This window comes from Anastrepha ludens, chromosome 3 (genome assembly GCF_028408465.1).
Source record: "Anastrepha ludens isolate Willacy chromosome 3, idAnaLude1.1, whole genome shotgun sequence".
Lineage (NCBI taxonomy): Eukaryota > Metazoa > Arthropoda > Insecta > Diptera > Tephritidae > Anastrepha > Anastrepha ludens.
Window position 1 is genome coordinate 26,997,433 of NC_071499.1, and position 18,939 is coordinate 27,016,371.

Here is an 18,939-nt window from a genome sequence, read left to right on the forward strand (position 1 = left end):
TAGTCACAAGGTGCAATATCCGGAGAGTATAGTGGATGCGGCGTTAGCTCCCATCCGAGCTCGTTCAGCTTGCCTAATGTTTGCCTTGCGGTATGAGGTCTTGCGTTGTCATGGTGACACAAAACTTTGCGTTTATTCACTAAAGATGGTCGACTTTTTTAAGAGCCTCATTCAGGTTTGATAGCTGATGGGAATAATAATCGGCAGTTGTCGTCTGGTTTGGTTCCAGAAGTCCACAATAAACAATACTGGCCATATCCCACCAAATAGACAGGAGAATCTTCTTGGGGTGAAGGCCATCTCTAGGGGTCGGTTCTGGTGTTTCATCTTTATCTAACCATTGGCGTTTGCGAACAGGATTATTGTAAGGGACCCATTTTTCACCACCAGTAACGATACGGTTCAAAAAACTTTAATTTTCAAGCCGTTGCAGCTGCTGAGAACACACATTCACTCTCTGCTGAAGGTTGGCGGCGGAAAGTCTATGCGGAACCCATTTTCACAACTTTGAAACCTTTCCCAACTGAACCAGGTGCCTGTGAACTGTTCCATGCGATGAATTTAACCTCTGAGCTATCATATCGACAGTCAAATTTGGCTAAGCTTCCACGAGTTCTAGGCAGGCGTCGGAGTTAAAGACTTCAGGACGACCAGCGCGCGGGGCATCCTCCACGTCGCAGTTACCACTTCGGAATTTTGAAAACCACTTTTGCGCAGTCCTTACACTCACGGTATCCTTTCCGTGAACAGTGTTTATTTCTGCACCAGCAGTTGTTGCATTTTTACCACGTTTATAAAAAAAATACAAAATATGCCTCTTATACGCGTTCGAAGACTCCATTTTATTTTTTAACAACACGAGCTTCTTTCTATCCGCGATTAAAATCACTTGCTGAATGCACAATATATCAAAGAAAATATAAATAGTTCCTCCGTTATATTCCGCGAATAATTTTTTGTATGCAAAAATCGTACAGAAGTGAAATTGTGGGTAAAATACGCACGAACTTATGGACTGACCTGATACTAAGGACGGCGTTAACTATGACGAGGTTTCTAGGCAATTTAAATTTCGGGGCTTACAATTCTACATTGCCATGTAAAAATGCAAAAAAAAAGCATTAATTTTGTCATTGAGGATAAAAATCTTGAAATTAAGCATTCAATCCTTGAAACATTTTCAAATGTGTTTTCTCTGTGCGCGTAGCTTCTCGTCTATGAAGATCCTGAGGCAGTCACCTACACCGCCTTATGGATAATCCAGCCCTGCTAGTACTGCCTAAGAGAAGTGAATTTGGAATAATACATTCAAAGCAATGCCTTCTAGAGTGCATTTTCGTCTGCAATCTAATACTGAAATTACCACAGAATTGGCTATGGCTGCATTTTCTAGTTGAAAAAAAAAAAAAATTTAACTAAAATAGAAAAAGTAAGAAGAGCGTAAGAGAAAAAAAATGCTTGCTAACGATTTTTCATAGTTTTGGCACTTTGATAATTTATTGTTGCACATTGCATCCTGCGTGCCTTTCTTCCTTTCAGACAACTTCGCACTAACAAAAGCAGTAGCACACAAACATACATACATACATGTACACGAAATCTGCACACAGCTACACACACACACATACACATCTTCATTCTGCAATTCAATTATTCTTAGCCTCTTGCTTTTTATACAATTTTATTACATTTCATTTGGCACTCGCTTTGCCGTTAACCAATTTTTCGTTGTTGTTATTTATGGGCTTCTCAATACACACAATTCCTTTATACACACACAAGTGCATGTGTGTGTGTGTGCCGAGGGATACAAAAGTTTTGTAATGACATCCTTTTTTCCCATTTCCCCCGTTTCTGCTGCTTCTGTTGCGTTTATTGAATAGTTGAATTGAAATTCGAAATTGGCATCCACCCTGTCATTAGTGCGAACAATAGTGTCCTTATACCTACACACATACACACATCCATGCATACACGCATAGGCAGGCAGTCGTATGAGTGTATGCACGCCAGGGTGTATGTGTGCGTGTGTGTTTGGGTACAATTTCAGCTCGAGCCCCTTTTGGCGTGAATGACATGAGGATAAATGTTGTGATTTCTTAATTTTCTGTTTTTATTTTCACCATTACATTTTAAAATAGAAATCGGAGCTGTGTTCATCGCAGAGGCTTATTACACTAATCACTCTGATATGAGGGATAATAATACTTTGACTTTGCGAGCGTTGCATGCAAGATGTGCGCCTGTGTATGTGTGCTTGTGTGTGTGTTTGTAGTATATGCGACCATGTGAGTGATTCAAGGCGAATGATTAATGTTGCGAGGAGTGAAGTTTAAGTTGTTTGAACAGAAAAATTAGTGGGAAACAAAGTGCGTGTGTCGAAGAAAATGTGAAAAAAAAGAATATCACACTACATACATACATGCATACATACATACATAGACACATACATACATACACACATACACACCAACTGATGAGCGTGAATGCAGCCCGCGGATTCGTACGTGCACGCGTTGAAGGCACATACATTTACAGCTGTTATCTACCACCCAGCTTAACTCTGCTGGAAGCAACAGGCATCCTGGAGAACCTCGCCCAGGATGTAAAGGAGCATAGACCTGTCATCGTAGCCGGTGATTTCAACGCTTGGGCTGTTAACTGGGGATGCCCACGGACAATCCCTAGAGGGCAAGCCCTGCTGGAAGCGTTCGCTATGCTAGATATAGCCTTGATGAACACAGGAAGTCAACAGACGTATCAAAAGGCGGGAATGGGGTCTATAATCGACCTTACCTTCGTGAGTTCTAGTCTTGTTCGCGACACGAAATGGTTCGTCAGCCAGCATTACACTCGGAGCGATCACCTCGCAATAATCTGTGAAATAAGGAAGCACGGCGAAGAAAGGTTCTCAAATAACTACGACACGCGGTACAAAATTAAAACAATGGAGGCTGAGATTATCGAAATCATGCTGGCAGATGTAACTCTCGGAGGGGATGCATCTGAGAAAACAAAACAAACCATGAGACACCTAACAGAGGCATGCGACGCAGCCATGTCCAAAACGAGGCCCAATAAGCGCAACAGCGAACCTGTCTACTGGTGGACAGCAGACATTGCAGAACTGCGCAGCGAATGTTTAAGAGCAAGGCGAATCTACCAACGATCTAGGGGTACGGACAGTTTTCAAGAAAACCAGCTCCAATATAAGCAAAGAAGGAAGGCCCTAAAAAAGGCAATCAAAAACAGTAAACGCCGGTGTTTCCTGCAGCTATGCGACGATGCCGATAACGACCCTTGGGGCCTCGGTTACAGGCTTGTTATGAAAAAGCTCAAAGTCTTTAAGCCACTCCCAACAACATGCCCAACTACACTGCGTAATGTAGTAGAAACTCTGTTCCCCGTCCAAGACACTACAAGAGACCACGAATTGGTAGGATCCTGTGAAGGCGACCAAAATTTGCAGCTAACCAACAAAGAAGAACTCCTTATGGTCATAAAACGGATTAAAAATAATAAAGCTCCCGGACCGGATGGAATCCCCAACGAGGCCTTAAAAGTTGCTATCCAAAGTCGTACCGACATTTTTGTAGATCTCTACAATACATGCCTAAAGGAAGGTACATTTCCAACCCAGTGGAAGTTGCAGAAACTGGTTTTAATACCAAAAGGATCCAAGCCTGCGGAAGACCCTACAGGCTACCGCCCCCTGTGCATGCTCGACACTGCAGGAAAAATCCTGGAACGACTGATTGCAGTCCGTCTGGAGGCTGCTATAGAGGATGTAGGCGGTCTATCACCCCGACAATTCGGATTCCGGAAAGCCCGTTCAACAACAGATGCTGTGTCTGCAGTCAAGACCATTGCGCAGAAGGCAATTGAAGGTACTCGATGGCTAAACGGTAGCAAGGAGTATTGCCTAATTGCGACACTAGACGTCAAGAACGCCTTCAATACGGCGAATTGGAGCAAAATTCTGATCGCCCTTGATAATTTCCACGTTCCAAGGTACATTCGCAGGATTGTCGCCAGTTACCTTTCCGACAGAACACTGCGCTATAAAACCGATGCTGGGGTAAAAGAGCACAAAATAACTGGCGGAGTTCCACAAGGCTCAGTCCTGGGACCCTTACTTTGGAACGTCATGTACGATGGAGTCTTGCGCCTCAGTCTGCCTCTAGGGTCGCAAATCATTGGATTTGCTGACGACATAGCTGTTGTGGTCGTGGCCAAAACACTCCGTCGAGCCGAAGAAACATGTAACCGGGCTGTCGGCATGGTAAAGAGATGGTTATGTAACAGTGGTCTAACTCTTGCGGACCATAAAACTGAAGTCGTATTAATTAGCAGCAGGAAGATTGTGGAGTCAGCTAATATAATGGTGGGCGACCATGGTATAGAATCGAAGCCATTCATTAAGTACCTGGGCGTAATAATTGACCGTAGGCTCAATTTCAAAGATCACTTGGTGTACGCGAGCAGCAGGGCGGCAGAAGCAGTAACTGCGCTAACACGACTAATGATGAATATCAGAGGCCCTAGGCAAAACAGCAGGAGACTTCTTAATACTGTGGTCTCATCGATTTTGCTGTACGCAGCTCCGGCATGGGCGGAAGCCACAAACTACAGCTCGTATGTGAAGTGTATGAAATCGGTGTACCGATTGAGTGCCCTCAGAGTGTGCTGCGCGTTCCGCACGGTATCGGAAGACGCCATTATGGTCATAGCAGGTCTACTCCCAATAAATTTAATGGCAAAAGAGTACGCTGAAGTTTACCAAAACAAAGCTACTTCAGAACGACAGACAATACGCAGGATAGCAAGGGAGCGCAGCCAGCGTTTATGGCAGGAAAAATGGAGCTCGTCTCCCAACGGACGTTGGACGTACCGTTTGATTCCCATTATTTCCAAATGGATTAACCGTGAACATGGACAGTTAGATTACTACCTGACCCAAATACTGACAGGACATGGGTGCTTCAAATCCTACTTATACAGGTTTAAGCACGAAGACGACCCGTACTGTTCTCATTGTGCACCAACTGCAGAAGACGCAGAACATGTTTTGTTTGTCTGTCCGCGATTTGCGTTAGAAAGGGGGGAACTAAGCACTAGGGTGGGGAAGCCAATTACGGCTGATAACCTAGTCGATATTATGATAGAGTCCGAAGAATATTGGTCCGCTGTATGTAATATGGCAAAAATAGTAATCTCCAAACTGCGTAGCGCTGAACAACAGCGCAGATCTTCATGAAGAGGCAATAGGCCGCTCCCCCTTCTGTGAAGTACTACTTAACGGTTGTCCCGCGGGAGGGAAACGGAGCTGGGGTGGGTTTTTAGTGGGTGAGCCGAAAGGCAAGTCTCACACTTTTCGGCTTTCAATGCTTTGTGCCACCTCCATAAAAAAAAAAAAAAAAAAAAAAAAAAAAAACACATACATACATACATACATACATGCATACAGATGTTGTTTGTAAAGCATTATCATTGGTTTTCAGTTTTTGGTTTTTAGATTTGGGTTATTGCAATAGTTTTTTATGTCTGCGAAACGTGGAATCTGTCGCAAAAAGATGTGCAAGCACCTCAAACTTTCAGAGAAGGAGACTGTAGAGCACTTTCTCTGTAAATGTCCGGGTTTGGCAGCTAGACGACTAAGGTCACTGGGCGCTCTTTTCTTCGACAGCCTGGGGCAGTGCACCAACCTAAATCCAATCAATCTCCTCTATTACATCAACATCTCTGGCTGACTGTTGAAAGTCTGGCTGGCTGTTGAAAGCGGTGTGCCAGACTGCCACTTCAACCATTTCACCTACCTACCTACCTACCTCAAACTTTTGTTTGCCGCTGTCCGCGTAAAAACATGCGCAAATTCTGGCCGAACACCATTCAAAAGCCTTCATTTTAGCAAGCCACAATGCAGAAAGCAAGTTAAGGAAATTACCAAACGGAAATGGAGCTGGCTTGGCCAGAGCGCCACATTCTACGACCTAACAACGACGTCAACGCAGTGCAGCCACCGAAGAGGAAGACCGTCTAACACTTGGAGAAGGATTATTGAGGTGAAAATGGAAACGGCGAACAAAACTTGGAATCAAGTTAAAATGCAGCTCAAAATCGGAACCACTGAACATAATTTGTTAAAGCCCATACACGAATAGGTAGGTAGGTAGGTAGGGTGGCTGTCGCTACGACACACTTCGACCTTTCGTAGGTCCATTATGATACCACTGGATCTTATCCTTATCCTATGGGTTCCTTTTCAAACCATACGGTAGCTTTAATAAATGAGCAAAACTTCGTTAGTTTTAGATGCGCTTAGTCCGCTACATCAGTAAAATGAGGTATCAAGAGTGCCCAGCCTCCTCATAGCTAAGCTTTCACACTCACTTAAAAGGTGTCTTACTGTTTCCTCTTCTTCTGTACTAAGACAGCTTCTACGGAAATCGAAGTACGGGAGTCCCAACTTTCTAGCGTGGCTGCCTATTAGAAGGGTGCTTAAGTTTCAAGGGCCGGTGTTGATTTTGAATAAAGTTCAATTTTTTCAGAAAATTATTGTCATTTCTTTTTATTGTGATAATATTGGTATGGCTCAATTACGTATGGAATAAAATATTGGCCAAATGGCCGCCGTGGCCTCGGCAGCACACCTCCATCCGATGGTCCAAATTTTCGATGACGCTGAGGCATAATTGAGGTTCCATGCCGTTAATGTGCCGAATTATCTCATCCTTTAGCTCTTGAATTGTTGCTGGCTTACTTCTTCGATTGTTTAAATTATGTCAGGCTAGTGCCGGTAGACTTTGGAATCGCTGTTTCATTGTGTTGAACTGCCTGCTGAGTCTATTCAATTACATTAGTCTTAGAATATGGTATTATACCTTCTGGGATAGCTAAAAAGGCATTCACTCTGAGGTGCAAGAGTTTTCTTTCACGCCATGCGTCTCATGCCCAATTGATGATGTTAAATGTTGCGAATTGATTCGTGAGACACGCTAAGGTCACGAGCTAAGTCCCTCAAACTTAAATGATGGTATTCCAGCACCATTTCTTGGACGCCCTTTGTCTACGTTTTCATCCGTTAAAGACGTTGATGGACGACCAGATCGGGCAAATCTTCCAAATCTGCAAAAGCCTTATATCACCCGTAGACCCAGTCGCCATAGGCTATCTGCAACATTTTCAACGATTCGGCATACGTAACCCCTTTTTTGTTTTAATTTAAGACAAAATCTTTGTTTGATATTTTAAATTACCTCGAGCACTCCTGCGGTTGACTGATATAATAAATGCCTAAAACAAGCTAATTAATGGATCACGCTCAAACTCACGCTTTTTAAATAAACAATTCCCGATATTTTTTGACAGAAGGTACAAGTTACAAAGAAACTTTGCATATTAGTTTGCATACACATTTTAATGGTGCAAAATTGAAAAGACTTAGTAAAAAATCGTAAATTCAAAACTTTATGAAGCAGATATTTTGAACTGTTGGGATTGGTTAAATTTATATTGATGATTTTTATTAATTGAAGGGCTTCAACTGAATCGGGTGGGAAGATTGGACCTTGCAAAGTCGGCATGTAATCAGAAACAATATTTTTTTTAATAAAGTTTGAAATCGAATACCTCAAAAAAAGTTAAGTGTTTTACAACATGTCATAAAACCAACTTACTCAAAAATGATTTAAGAATGAATGTCCTTAAATATCGAGGACGACTTTCCCGCTAACCCTGAATATTTGTTAGTTTCTTACTAAGTTGCTTATTAAATAGGACAAGCACCAAGAAATCACCAATTCTCACCCCTAAAATGCGATCACCAATAACTAAGCCAAGAAACCCCAATATCGCGCTATGGAAACTCAAGCGTTACAGAATTTTTCATCAATTTTTTTTTTCATTGCGATTCCGCAATTATTTGATACCATCCAAAGTCAATGCGCAACTAATGTGGCAAATTGACCCCGGCCATGCAATCGACCCTATATCACTGTACCCACATCATGCCACATCAACGACCCACAATGCAAACCAGCCATAGAGCAGCATTAACAACAACATCAACTAACAACAGCTGAACGCAGCCAAGTGAAGTTGTGCAGTTTTTCAATATTTTTTGCAAATTTTCCACACCACCCGGAAAATGACCAGCAAACGCTATTGATTCGCATGCGATAATAGTTGTAACTGCTGTTGCTGTTTGTGTTGTTGTTACAACTACAGCTCTTGCTACGAATTGATGACGTTATTTGCGCCCATGTAGTAGCTTTTGACATTTTTCGCAATAGTGATTATAGTAGCAAATCCCGACTGAAGATCTTCAATTAGTCCTTCAGCTGGATGTCAACGAGATACTCGACTTTTGTTTCGACTGCGACGCATCTGTTCGAAGTGGTGCGGGACAACTGAGTGACAGGGCAAGGGAAAGAGGGGCTACTCATAGCTGATGGCTGATGGTTGATGGTTGAGGGCTGCAGTGGTGTTGTCGCTGGCCACAGGGGTGGCAAGCGGGTTCGGTGGCTAGAACAAACGTGCCTTGATGTGCATATGCGTGCGTGAGCGTGTGTGTCTGCTTGAGAATTGCAAATCTGTGCAGTCACTCGAAATCATAATAATTTCAATTGATATCCTGTTGCGTTGTTTTTGTTGCCATTTGCACAATATTTACCTTTTAAATAATTGAAATGACTGAATTCGGAGTGTGAATGAGGCCAAGTCGATGGCCACCGCTGATGCAGACGTTGTTTGCTGTTGTTGTTTGCTGCTGTTGCTGCTGCGGCTTTGCTTTCGCTTTTGCTGCTCATTGCTCAAGTAAGTTGCAAAAATTCGACAACAACAAAAAATTAATCATACTCCAGTTGTTTTGCTTCTGCCTCGGCATGAATTTTATATGTCAACTAGAGACTCGCTGCCACTGCTGTACATTTGAGGCACCGCTGGTGGTCGCCTGCTGCGTTTTTGTGCCGCAGGAAGTGTTGACTTCATTTGGCGCTTCATTTACCTCATTGCGTTGCACTTCACTTTAATTTTTCCTTATATGAAAATATCATTGCTAAGTACGCACCTTTATTCATATTCGTCTGGAATGTTTACGCCGAAGTCACAGCGTGTCATTCAGACTTCGGCGCGGGGTGAAGAGGTGCGTGCTTTGTGCAACTCCAGCGATTACCACGATGACATTGCGCGTTGCTGGCCATCATGTGGAGTGCCATTTGACATAAGCACGCTTAACTTTCTTTAGAGGCTACGCTGGCAGGCTTACTTTGCCTTCGGTGGACGCTCTTGCCCGATTCGTGAATCCATTTCCACAATTAGGTAATTTCCGGATTCGCGACTACCTTATTTATCTGAAGTGTGACTTTTCGGTTCTCAGTCTTTTCCTAAAAGCCAGATCAAATGCTTTCATATGAGCTGCTGTATTGGCAGACACCAAAGCTGGGGTATCCAGCATCAGCGACGGCTCCTCTTCTAGTTTTTTGGGAGCTTTGGAAAGTTACTTCAGGAGTTTTCCCCTAAGGAAACCTACATGGCAGGCAGAGGAAAATAGAGGGTTGCTCTATCACTATCAAATACCTATAGCTAGGGTATACTAGGGTCCTTTTTCACTTTAAAACCACTATAACAGCCAAAATTTTTCTAGGCTAACTGAGCAGCACTCTCGGAAGCTTAAGTGGACCAAGGAGTTCTCAGCGTTTCAGAAGAAGATGACGCAGAGAGGGCCAATGTTAGTGCTCCACAACCAAACTCGGAGACAAGTGCCAACGTTCCGAGAAGAAGGATATTTCCCTCGAAAGAGACCGAGGATTGGTGGCGGTCTACCTAAGTTATTTGGGGAAGTTGGCAACCACAAAGGCTTCATCATTCCTGTAATGAATAATAAAGAGAGAGAGAGGAATTGAAGAGGGAAGCCTTCACCATCTTTGCTGTTGTCTCGAAGGTGGTAAGAGAGAATCCTGGGTTTCTCCCGTGCTAAAAGAGTGCAGGCTGGCCGTACGGGACGTGCAAATACATTATTTTTCCAGACGAACGGTCGACTGTGGTCAAAGAGTGCGGCTATGATATTGTAGCGGAAAGTATGAAAAGGAGCTATGCTGGAGATGGTGAGCAAAACGTATCTGCCTGTGTGCTTGCGGGCTTGCGTATGTCTCCCATCCCCATTTGAGCCATCCGTTTCGGAAGAGATAGAGGAAATTCTCCACTACTGTGACACGAAACCGCGGAACCGCGTTGTTATCGGCAAAGACATAATTTCCAAGGCTGAATGAGACTCAACATTTATTAAATGCATCATTGCTGGAGACTCCACCATTACTAGTACGAAACGCAATTCAGACATCAGGTGAGTGAGTGGACAGCTCCGAATGAACCAAGACAAAATAATCCACGTCGTTTTCAGTCAAAAAAGAAGACGATGCTACATTTTGGATTACAGCGGTATTGCACACCACAAATTTTTGAATTTTTGCCAGAAGATCAGACAGTTACTAAGAACGTTATGAGACGTTTACGTGAAGTATTTCGTCAAAAAAGAAAGGATTTCTGGCACAGCAACTTGTGGATTTTGAGCCATGATAACGCGCCGTCGCACAGTGTCATTATTATGCGTGAATTTTTGGCCGAGAACGAAACGAATGCCATCCAACAGCCATCGAATTCACCTGATGTGGCTCCCTGAGATATTTTGCTGTTTGATTGAGGCAAAAAATCACTGCGATGAACGCGTTTTCACAACTGAAAGGAAGGAAAGGAAAAATCGAAGACGGCTCTGCCGGCTATACGCAAAATAGAATTGCAGATATGTTTCGAGAACCGGATCAAACGCTCGCATTAGTGCATTGCAGTTAATATGGAGTACTCTGAAGGCGATAATATCATTTTTTGGGAAATAACCTCGTATTTTGAATTTACTGCATATTTTTTGAGAACATTTTGATCAAGGTATTTTTTTTTTGTTTTTAATATCTAGGTTTAAAATTACGTAAAATTAATTAAATACAGAACAGCTGAAAATCTTCTGCTCCGGCATTACCAACATTGAAATTAATTCTGCATTTTTACACCCTTGGCGTAGTTTCGAAACTATTCGGAAAATGTATATTTTTTTAAGCAGTTGATAAACCGAGAAGAGTTAGGTCAGGGTTTTGTGGCAGTCGGTTTTAGAACAGCTAACTCACTTAGATCAGGTAGGTCCGTTGTGTTGTCACTGTGTACCACGAGAACCTCAGTATTTATTCATCATGGAATCATGAATGATAGATTTTAGCCCAACAGCGCATAGTTCCATAAGAGAGTCAAAAAAGTATTTTCCTAACAACCTGGCTCTACTACTGGCTAAGACTGGACAATTACAGAGGAAGTGTTCTACTGTTTCTTCCTCATCCTATAACTTCGGCAACATTCATTCGAAAATATTCTTAGCCTAGGAGAGTGCCTACCTAACAGCCAATGACCGGTGACACAAGCCACGACCTTCGAGATCTTCTCTCTTGAGAGGTTGAGCAATTCTCCTGACCTTTTCTTAGCTATTTGTGGCCAAATTAGATAGGCTATAACACAAGAATTTTCTTTTCTCCATGACTTGTTGGTCTCCTAGAGAATATTTTTTTGTATCAGTACTTTGCAAGTCGCCATAGGAATTCCCATTTTGCCTCTGTTCAAGCAGTGGAAGATTAGTACTCTTTCTGATAACCTTATTGGATTTGCAGTTTTTTTCAATATCTTTATGTCACGGAACCCATATAAGATTGACCTTGAAAACGGTACTAACAACATTTAGGGCTTCCACGCATTCCTAAGCAACCTTTGATCTTAGTAAAGCTGCATCCATTGATTTGTTACGGCGTGTATGTTAAGGTACATAGTTTACTCCTTTATGGTAAAGACTTCTGCTTGGTAGGCGCTACAGTTGTCCGGAAGTTAGACAGATAATTTTAATTATAATTCTAATTCTTTCGAAAAAACCCCTTAGCTTGGATCCATCCGTGTAAAAATTTACTTCCCCCCTTCTTCATGGTCTTTGAGTTGCCACTCTCATCTTGACCGTATGTTAGTTTTGAAGCGTCTGTCGAAGGTTAGATTAGTTTAGATGCGTGTCGAATCGCTGGGTCTTCCATAAGGCTATTCTATTAAGTCCTGTCGAGAAGAGTAAAGGGCACTTATCGCCTAGATTAGTAAAGTTCATTTAATGGTTATATGAAACAACTATCTTCTTCGTCTTAATTGGCGCGATAACCACTTACGCGATTTTGGCCGAGTTTAACAAAGCGCAGCAGTCGTTCTCGTGCTAACCGGCGCCAGTTGGACACACCAAGTGGAGTCAAGACCTTCTCCACCTGGACTTCCTCTTCCTCTGCTCCCACCAGCTGGTACTGCATCGAATACTTTCAGAGCCGGAGCGTTTGTATCCATTCGGACGACATGACGCAGCCAGCGCAGCCGTGGAATCTTTGTTTGCTGCACTATGCCTTTGTCGTCATAAAGCTCACAGTTCCATCGCCTACGACACTTGCCATCGCTAACGTGCAAAAGCCCAACCCTGTGTGAAATCTCGTCAGGTATCAAACGACTCGGAGAGGTGCTTCAGAATTCTGACGGCGCTACTGATGTGGAGCAACGTAATCTTGCATAGCCGAATTAGTTTTGCCGGGACACCAAATTCAGACATCGCGACTATAGGCAACTCCTTTCCGGGTTGTCGAATGAAGCATTGAAATCGACGAAAAGATGGTGTGTGTCGATTCTCCTTTCACTGGTATTTTCCAAGACATGGCGAATTGTGAATATTTGGTCGATGATGGACTTTCCAGGTCTAAAGCCACACAGATAAGGTCCAACCAATTGGTTGATGATGGGCTTCAGCCTTTCACACAATGCACTCGCTAGAACCTTATAGGCGATATTTAGTCGGGTAGCGGAACGACAATTCCGTCCTCAACGATTGGGGTATCGGGATCTTCACGTTCTCTTTGACAAGCGCAGTTGCCACTATTTGACAGGTTCGAGAAGTGTTCCCTCCATAATTTAAGATTGCTCTGGATGCCAGCGACCAGATTGCCATCTTTGTTATTACAGGAAAACGCCCCGTTCTTAAAACCTTCTGTAAGAATTTTCGGGCGTTGTTCCTATTGGCCAGCATCTCAAGCTCCCTGCACTCATGTGTTCCGGCCTGACGTTTCTTCTTTCACATTAAACGTCTCTTTTCCTTTTTGAGCTGTCGGTAGAGATCTCACATGGCTCGCCATAATTATGCAAATATTTTTAGTATTTCTTTTTTAAAGAAAGCAACTTAATATTAACAATTTAAAGTTAAGATGTCTGCCGGGTATATAAAGTTCGGTGTTTTACGTGCGTTTGGAACTAATGATCTACGATTCAACAAAGTGTTAAAAAAAATTTGTTTTTTTTTAGGAGTGGAAAAGGAAGCTAGTGTCATTTCTTAAACCTTTTTTATTTTGATAACTGAATTTAGAAAGACAACACTTTTCAAGAACTTAACCGTACATGAAACTTAACCCCGATCACAACATACAGAAAAGAGGAAGTGAGTAAAATTAAGGAGAAGTCATCAAATCGACCAGTATTAATACTCTAGAGTTAAGAAAGTTAGAAAAAATGCTCAAGATTACGCGCGTTGGAAATGGTTGCGTTAGTGCCTCACCAGCTGAACTTCAGCGTATTTCAAGAATAAATTTATGGCCTTTCATTTTTTACTAGGAGAAGTTCTGACGAAAAAGGCTATTATGCTGACTTAGCAAACGTGGTTTTTTACATCACTTTGAATAACCGAAAAATCAGTTAGATTGGGTTCTTTCACGCAATATAACTTTTAGCGTCAAGGCCAAGGCAAAGGATTAAAAAGTCAAAGTGTAAAAAACGCAACACTACCAGCGCACTTTGTTAGCTCCTTTCAAATATTTAACACTTTCTGCAGAATATCGACAAATCCGGGAATGGTAATTGATTGTTGGCCTTGCAACGCGTTAGTTAGTCACAGATCCTCGTCCGCATAAGAGTTAAATAATGTTGCGTTTAGCCTGCAATAAATGGAAAAACTCGGCAAGAAATCTCCAACAATGCGCAAAAAGTGCCGCTTTATAGCCACAGCAGTGCACGTGAATGGAAAAGGGATGAGAAAGGCGTAAGGCTATTGCAGAAGTTGCATGTTCCAACGAATCTTTTTTTTCATGTAACTTTCTCCTTTTTTACCACTTTCGCTGCGCATACCGAGAAAAAAACATTTACTTTTCCGGCAATTGTTTGCTTAAAGCGACAACTAAAATAAAAACCATAGGAACCAAAAAAGTAAAAAAAAAAACGTTTTGCAAAAAGTTACACAAACAACACTAAGCAAAAAGATAAAGGCGACATAGACAAGCGCTTCCAGTGTAGGACACGACACTCACCGTTTGAAATTCGCAAACTCGCCAAACTCCTTTCGTTGATTGTCACGAAATCCTTTCCCTTGCGTTCAGGTCTTTCCAGCTGAGTGGCTGCCGCTTTTCGCCGTTGCGAAGGAGTTGTGTTGCATGAATGCGCATGAAAAATGGAGGAAAAAATTACATGAACAACAGAGTTCGCAATCACTGCGAAGGAAAGTGCTCAAGTGCTAGTGTTGTTGGTGCAGTTGTTTCTGCTGCCACCGCTATTATTATGCTGTCACGCAAAATGTAAACAAATGGCAGGATTATGTAAACAAAGCGGCAGCACGAAAGAACAACACAACAAAAGTGAAGACGACAAAAAACGGCGAAAGGAGTAAAAAAGGCGCGCGGCTTATGGAACAAAAGGTGCCACGAAACGGGAGACAGCTTTCGCGAAACACGCCGCCAAATGTAAGCGTGCAAAATTACACAAACTCAAGCACAAACACTAATACTTATTTACATTTATAAGTGTGTGTGTGTGTGTGTGTGCGGTGTATTTAAATTTTAAAAGGACACCCAACTGTGTTGGAAGACGAGAAGGCTGCATGCAGCAGCATTTTGCAGCCGAATTCAACTAAACGAAAGGCTCTCAGTCGACAACTCCAACTCCGGCAGGCTAATCGCATTGTTCAACTCTTTCAAGTACAGTTTACGGCACTCACTTGGTTTGTAGGTGTTTCATTTGATTTCAGCTAATATCTGTTAGTGAATTTCAACAGGTTCAGCAACCAATAAAAACTTCTAGGAAATTGTACCCCGTAAAAGGATTAAGCCGAAAATGCAAGAAATCCTATTCGCACTGGGCAAAGCAAATGGTAAGAGACCGCAAAATGCAAGAGAGTGGGTTGAACGTATACAAATACTTGGTGACTCGGTGGTGCCCGTCGACACACCGCAACGCCCACATGACCTTGATGAACGCCCTACACAATTCGCCAGTTACAATTAGCGCCGCACATTAACTCTTTGCTCCGATTCCGTAAACACAGCAAAGAGAAAAAAGTTAATGAAACACTGCTGGAAAATAGCGTCGAAAAATGTGCGCGCGCGTTCGACTGTTGGCGAAAAAGTGATCTGCATTTCTGCTCATAGCAGAGCGCAAACGCGATCCTGTCACAATCATTTCGCATAAATGCCATTGTCAGTTGGCCAGCTCAGCGGCTCGCCGAGCAGTCAACGGCTACAAAACGCCCATTTTTTCAACAGAACACGGGTAGAAGAATTTGTTTATTTGAAAAGTAGGCGATACCCCTTTACCTTAGCAGCTGACCGAAATCAATTGCGCTGTGACGCTTATTCTAATTTTAATCCTTTTAGTTGGTTTGCTTTGCGCCGTTGCACTGGTGGGCCATCCGTGCATGCGCAGTCACTTCGACAGGCAATTAGCATTACAGGCATGCGGAGCGAGGTGAAACAAGTACAGGTCTGCTTACATACGGAGATGCGAAGAGAGTTGTAAGAGGTTAATAGTTTGACTCAGTTTGATTTGATTTTGGTTTATCTGGCAGCGTCAGAGGTCATAACAATTCGTGGTATCGGGTATTATTTTAGCTGCATGAGAAGTAAAGATATCGACAACTATGGTTTGACAGCTGAGAATGGCAAACTGTGTTGAGATTTCTGTTTCGTAAAGTTTGGCAAGTACTCACGAATCGTTTGAAACTTCCAAATTGCGGAAATTTGGTTAAAAAAAAAATCTGTTCGCGAAGTTCATAGAGCAGTTTCAGCATAATCGTTCCTTATTTCTTTCGAAATGAGAAAGGAGCTGCCATTAAGGTTAATAGTGGACGCTGTCGAGCCCTGCTGGCTGAATTGATCTTTCCAAAAATTAATCAGCTAAGCAGCAACGACATTCGGTTCCAGCAAGACGGCGCTTGACAATCAAGTTATTGGACTGAACCATGCCGGATATCATATCCTAAATGCTATGAAATTATCTACCTGGTTACGTGAATTGGCTGTCCTTTGGCGCACCTATGCCAGTTATAGGGTACGGTATTCGAGGTGTAACCAATTAAGAAGGCCATACAGTTAGTTTGGAAAATTATTTTTATTCAATTCAAAGTAAAAAATGTGTAAAAATAATACAAAATTAAGAACTATTTTACTTTTGCTCGATATGATCACCTTTTGCCTTAACTTTGGCCTTGTGACGAGCCAGAAACAAATCGCAAGCTACCCGAATGTGACTCGCAGGTATTTTAGCCCATTTGCGGACCATGATATTTTTCGGCGTCTCGAGACTGGTGAGTCTTTTAGTTCGGACTTTGCTCTCCAAAATAGCCCAAAGAGAATAATGCATCGGATTTGCATCTGGTGAATTTGAGAGCCATTGTGTGGACGTTATGAAGTTCAGAACGTTGTTTTCTAGCCCTTCTCGGCTCACTCGAGCTTTGTGAGACGGTGCCGAGTCCAGTTGAAACGCTCATGGTCTACTACCGAAATGTTTGTCTGCCCACGGCTTCAAAGCAACCCCCAGAATACTTTCCGGATAATATTTCGCATTTACCTTGACGCCAGGGTCAATGAAAACGATTGGAGAGCGCCAATCTGCGGTTACAGCAGCTCAAACCATTCTCTGTGGCGGGTGCTGCCTCCTGGTGGCCAATCGATGACTCAAATTCTTATATGAACGATCGGTCAAATTAACCCTATCGTTTTGGAACTTTATGACTTTGAGATCATTTCTCAGTATGCAGTGGATGCTACAGTCAGATATTTTCCGTTTTTCCCCCATTTGACTGGCACTTCGTCGGGGGTTTCGCACAAGTCGCTTCTTCACCTTTTGCACTATTTCACGAAACGTTGCAGTCTTTTGATGACCACCTCCATGACAATCCTTGTAACGAGTAATGGTGCGATAGAAAACTTAATTTGCTTTAAGGGGCGCGAGCTCACGAGCTATCGCTACTTGGTCCTCTCTAAAACATTGTGTGGCCTTTAAAAAGCTGGCAATACTACCTAGTTTGAGATCAGCTACATTCGCAATGTTGCCCAAAAAAGCGAGACCGAGCAATCTCAATCGTCTTCTACAGAGTGCCAAGCACCCGCATAGAAAGTGACTGCCTCTTCCTATATCCGCATAGCTTCTACAATAGTCAGTGGATGTTACCCTACTACGATTCTCAGATTATACGATTCTTTTTCTCCATTTAAATAGACTCTTATTGAGACACATGCTCCATTCGGGCCACTCTTGTTTACTGATAGCGCAGGTGTATTGTTCCCAGTTGGAATTAGCAACATTAATGGTCGGACAGTAATAAGTATCACTATGCTATGGGGGAAATAGCAATTGTTTTCCAAACAGAAGTTTTCCCATACTGAAAGTAGCCGAATGGATAGTCGAGAGGATGGAGCGAGAAACAGATTTTACTCTTCAGTGACAGTCAGGCTGCACTGAAGGCCCTGGAGAACGCGAAGCAAACCTCAAAGACCTCAAAGATTGTTAAAGAATGTTAGAAGAAGCTCAATTCTGTCGCAAGACAAAACAGGCTTGTGCTTATATGGGTTTCAGGACACTCCGGTGTTCACGGAAACGAAATTGCCGATGAATTGGCCAAAGTGGATAAGCGGTTCAACCACAAGGGCCAGAGCCAATAATCGGAATCAGTTCCGCAGGTATCATGAATTAGATCAGCGATTATGTAGGCAATTTTCATAAAGAGCGATGGTCCGGTCTAGAGCGCTGCAGAACTGCAAAGTGTTTTGTGACGAGAGCGAACAGAAAACTGCCAAACTTTCTACTAAAACTTAGAAGGAAAGACGTTCGGTATCATTACAGGACACATCTCATGTTGTCAGCATATGCCAGTGTGCCTGTCATTCAATTTCAATTTCAATGGTCGGTCTGTCTATTAAAAGTTGACATGTTGCCAAGGGCTTGGGTATGCCGACCTTGTCCTGACTAATTAGGAGCGAGTAGCCCAATCTAGCTAACTCACCTGCCTGGTTATAGTGAATAAAAAAACATTTAATTTGAATTACCATTTTAAGTTCTCAAGCTACTAAAAAAACACCCTATATTCAAAAGTGCAAAATATATATTTATCACTTTACGAAAATACCATATTAAATGTAATAAAAATTAGTGATTTCTTATCTCCGATTTCGCCCAAATTTTACAGTGGGCTAAATTCATTCTCAAACTTACGGAAAAGGGTTTAAACAAATTTTGAAAATACTTTTAGGTACGTGAACTGCATTTTAGGTAGGTGAACTGTTCGAAGCGCAATTCTGGCACTCCTCAAGTAGCTCTAAAGCGCCGTTTTGATACCATTTTGAGACCTCCAAGGGGCATATATTTTTTAGCCAGCCAGAGCTGTTGATATAATAGAGAAGATTGATGGAATTTGGGTTGGCGAACTGCCCCAGACTATCGAAGAAAGGAGCACCCAGTAATCTTAGTCGACTAGCTGGCAAACCCAGATATTTACAGAGAGAATGCTCAATAGTCTCCTTCTCTGAAAGGTCCCCACAGCTCCTGCAATGAAGGGTAAGTGGTAACCCTAGC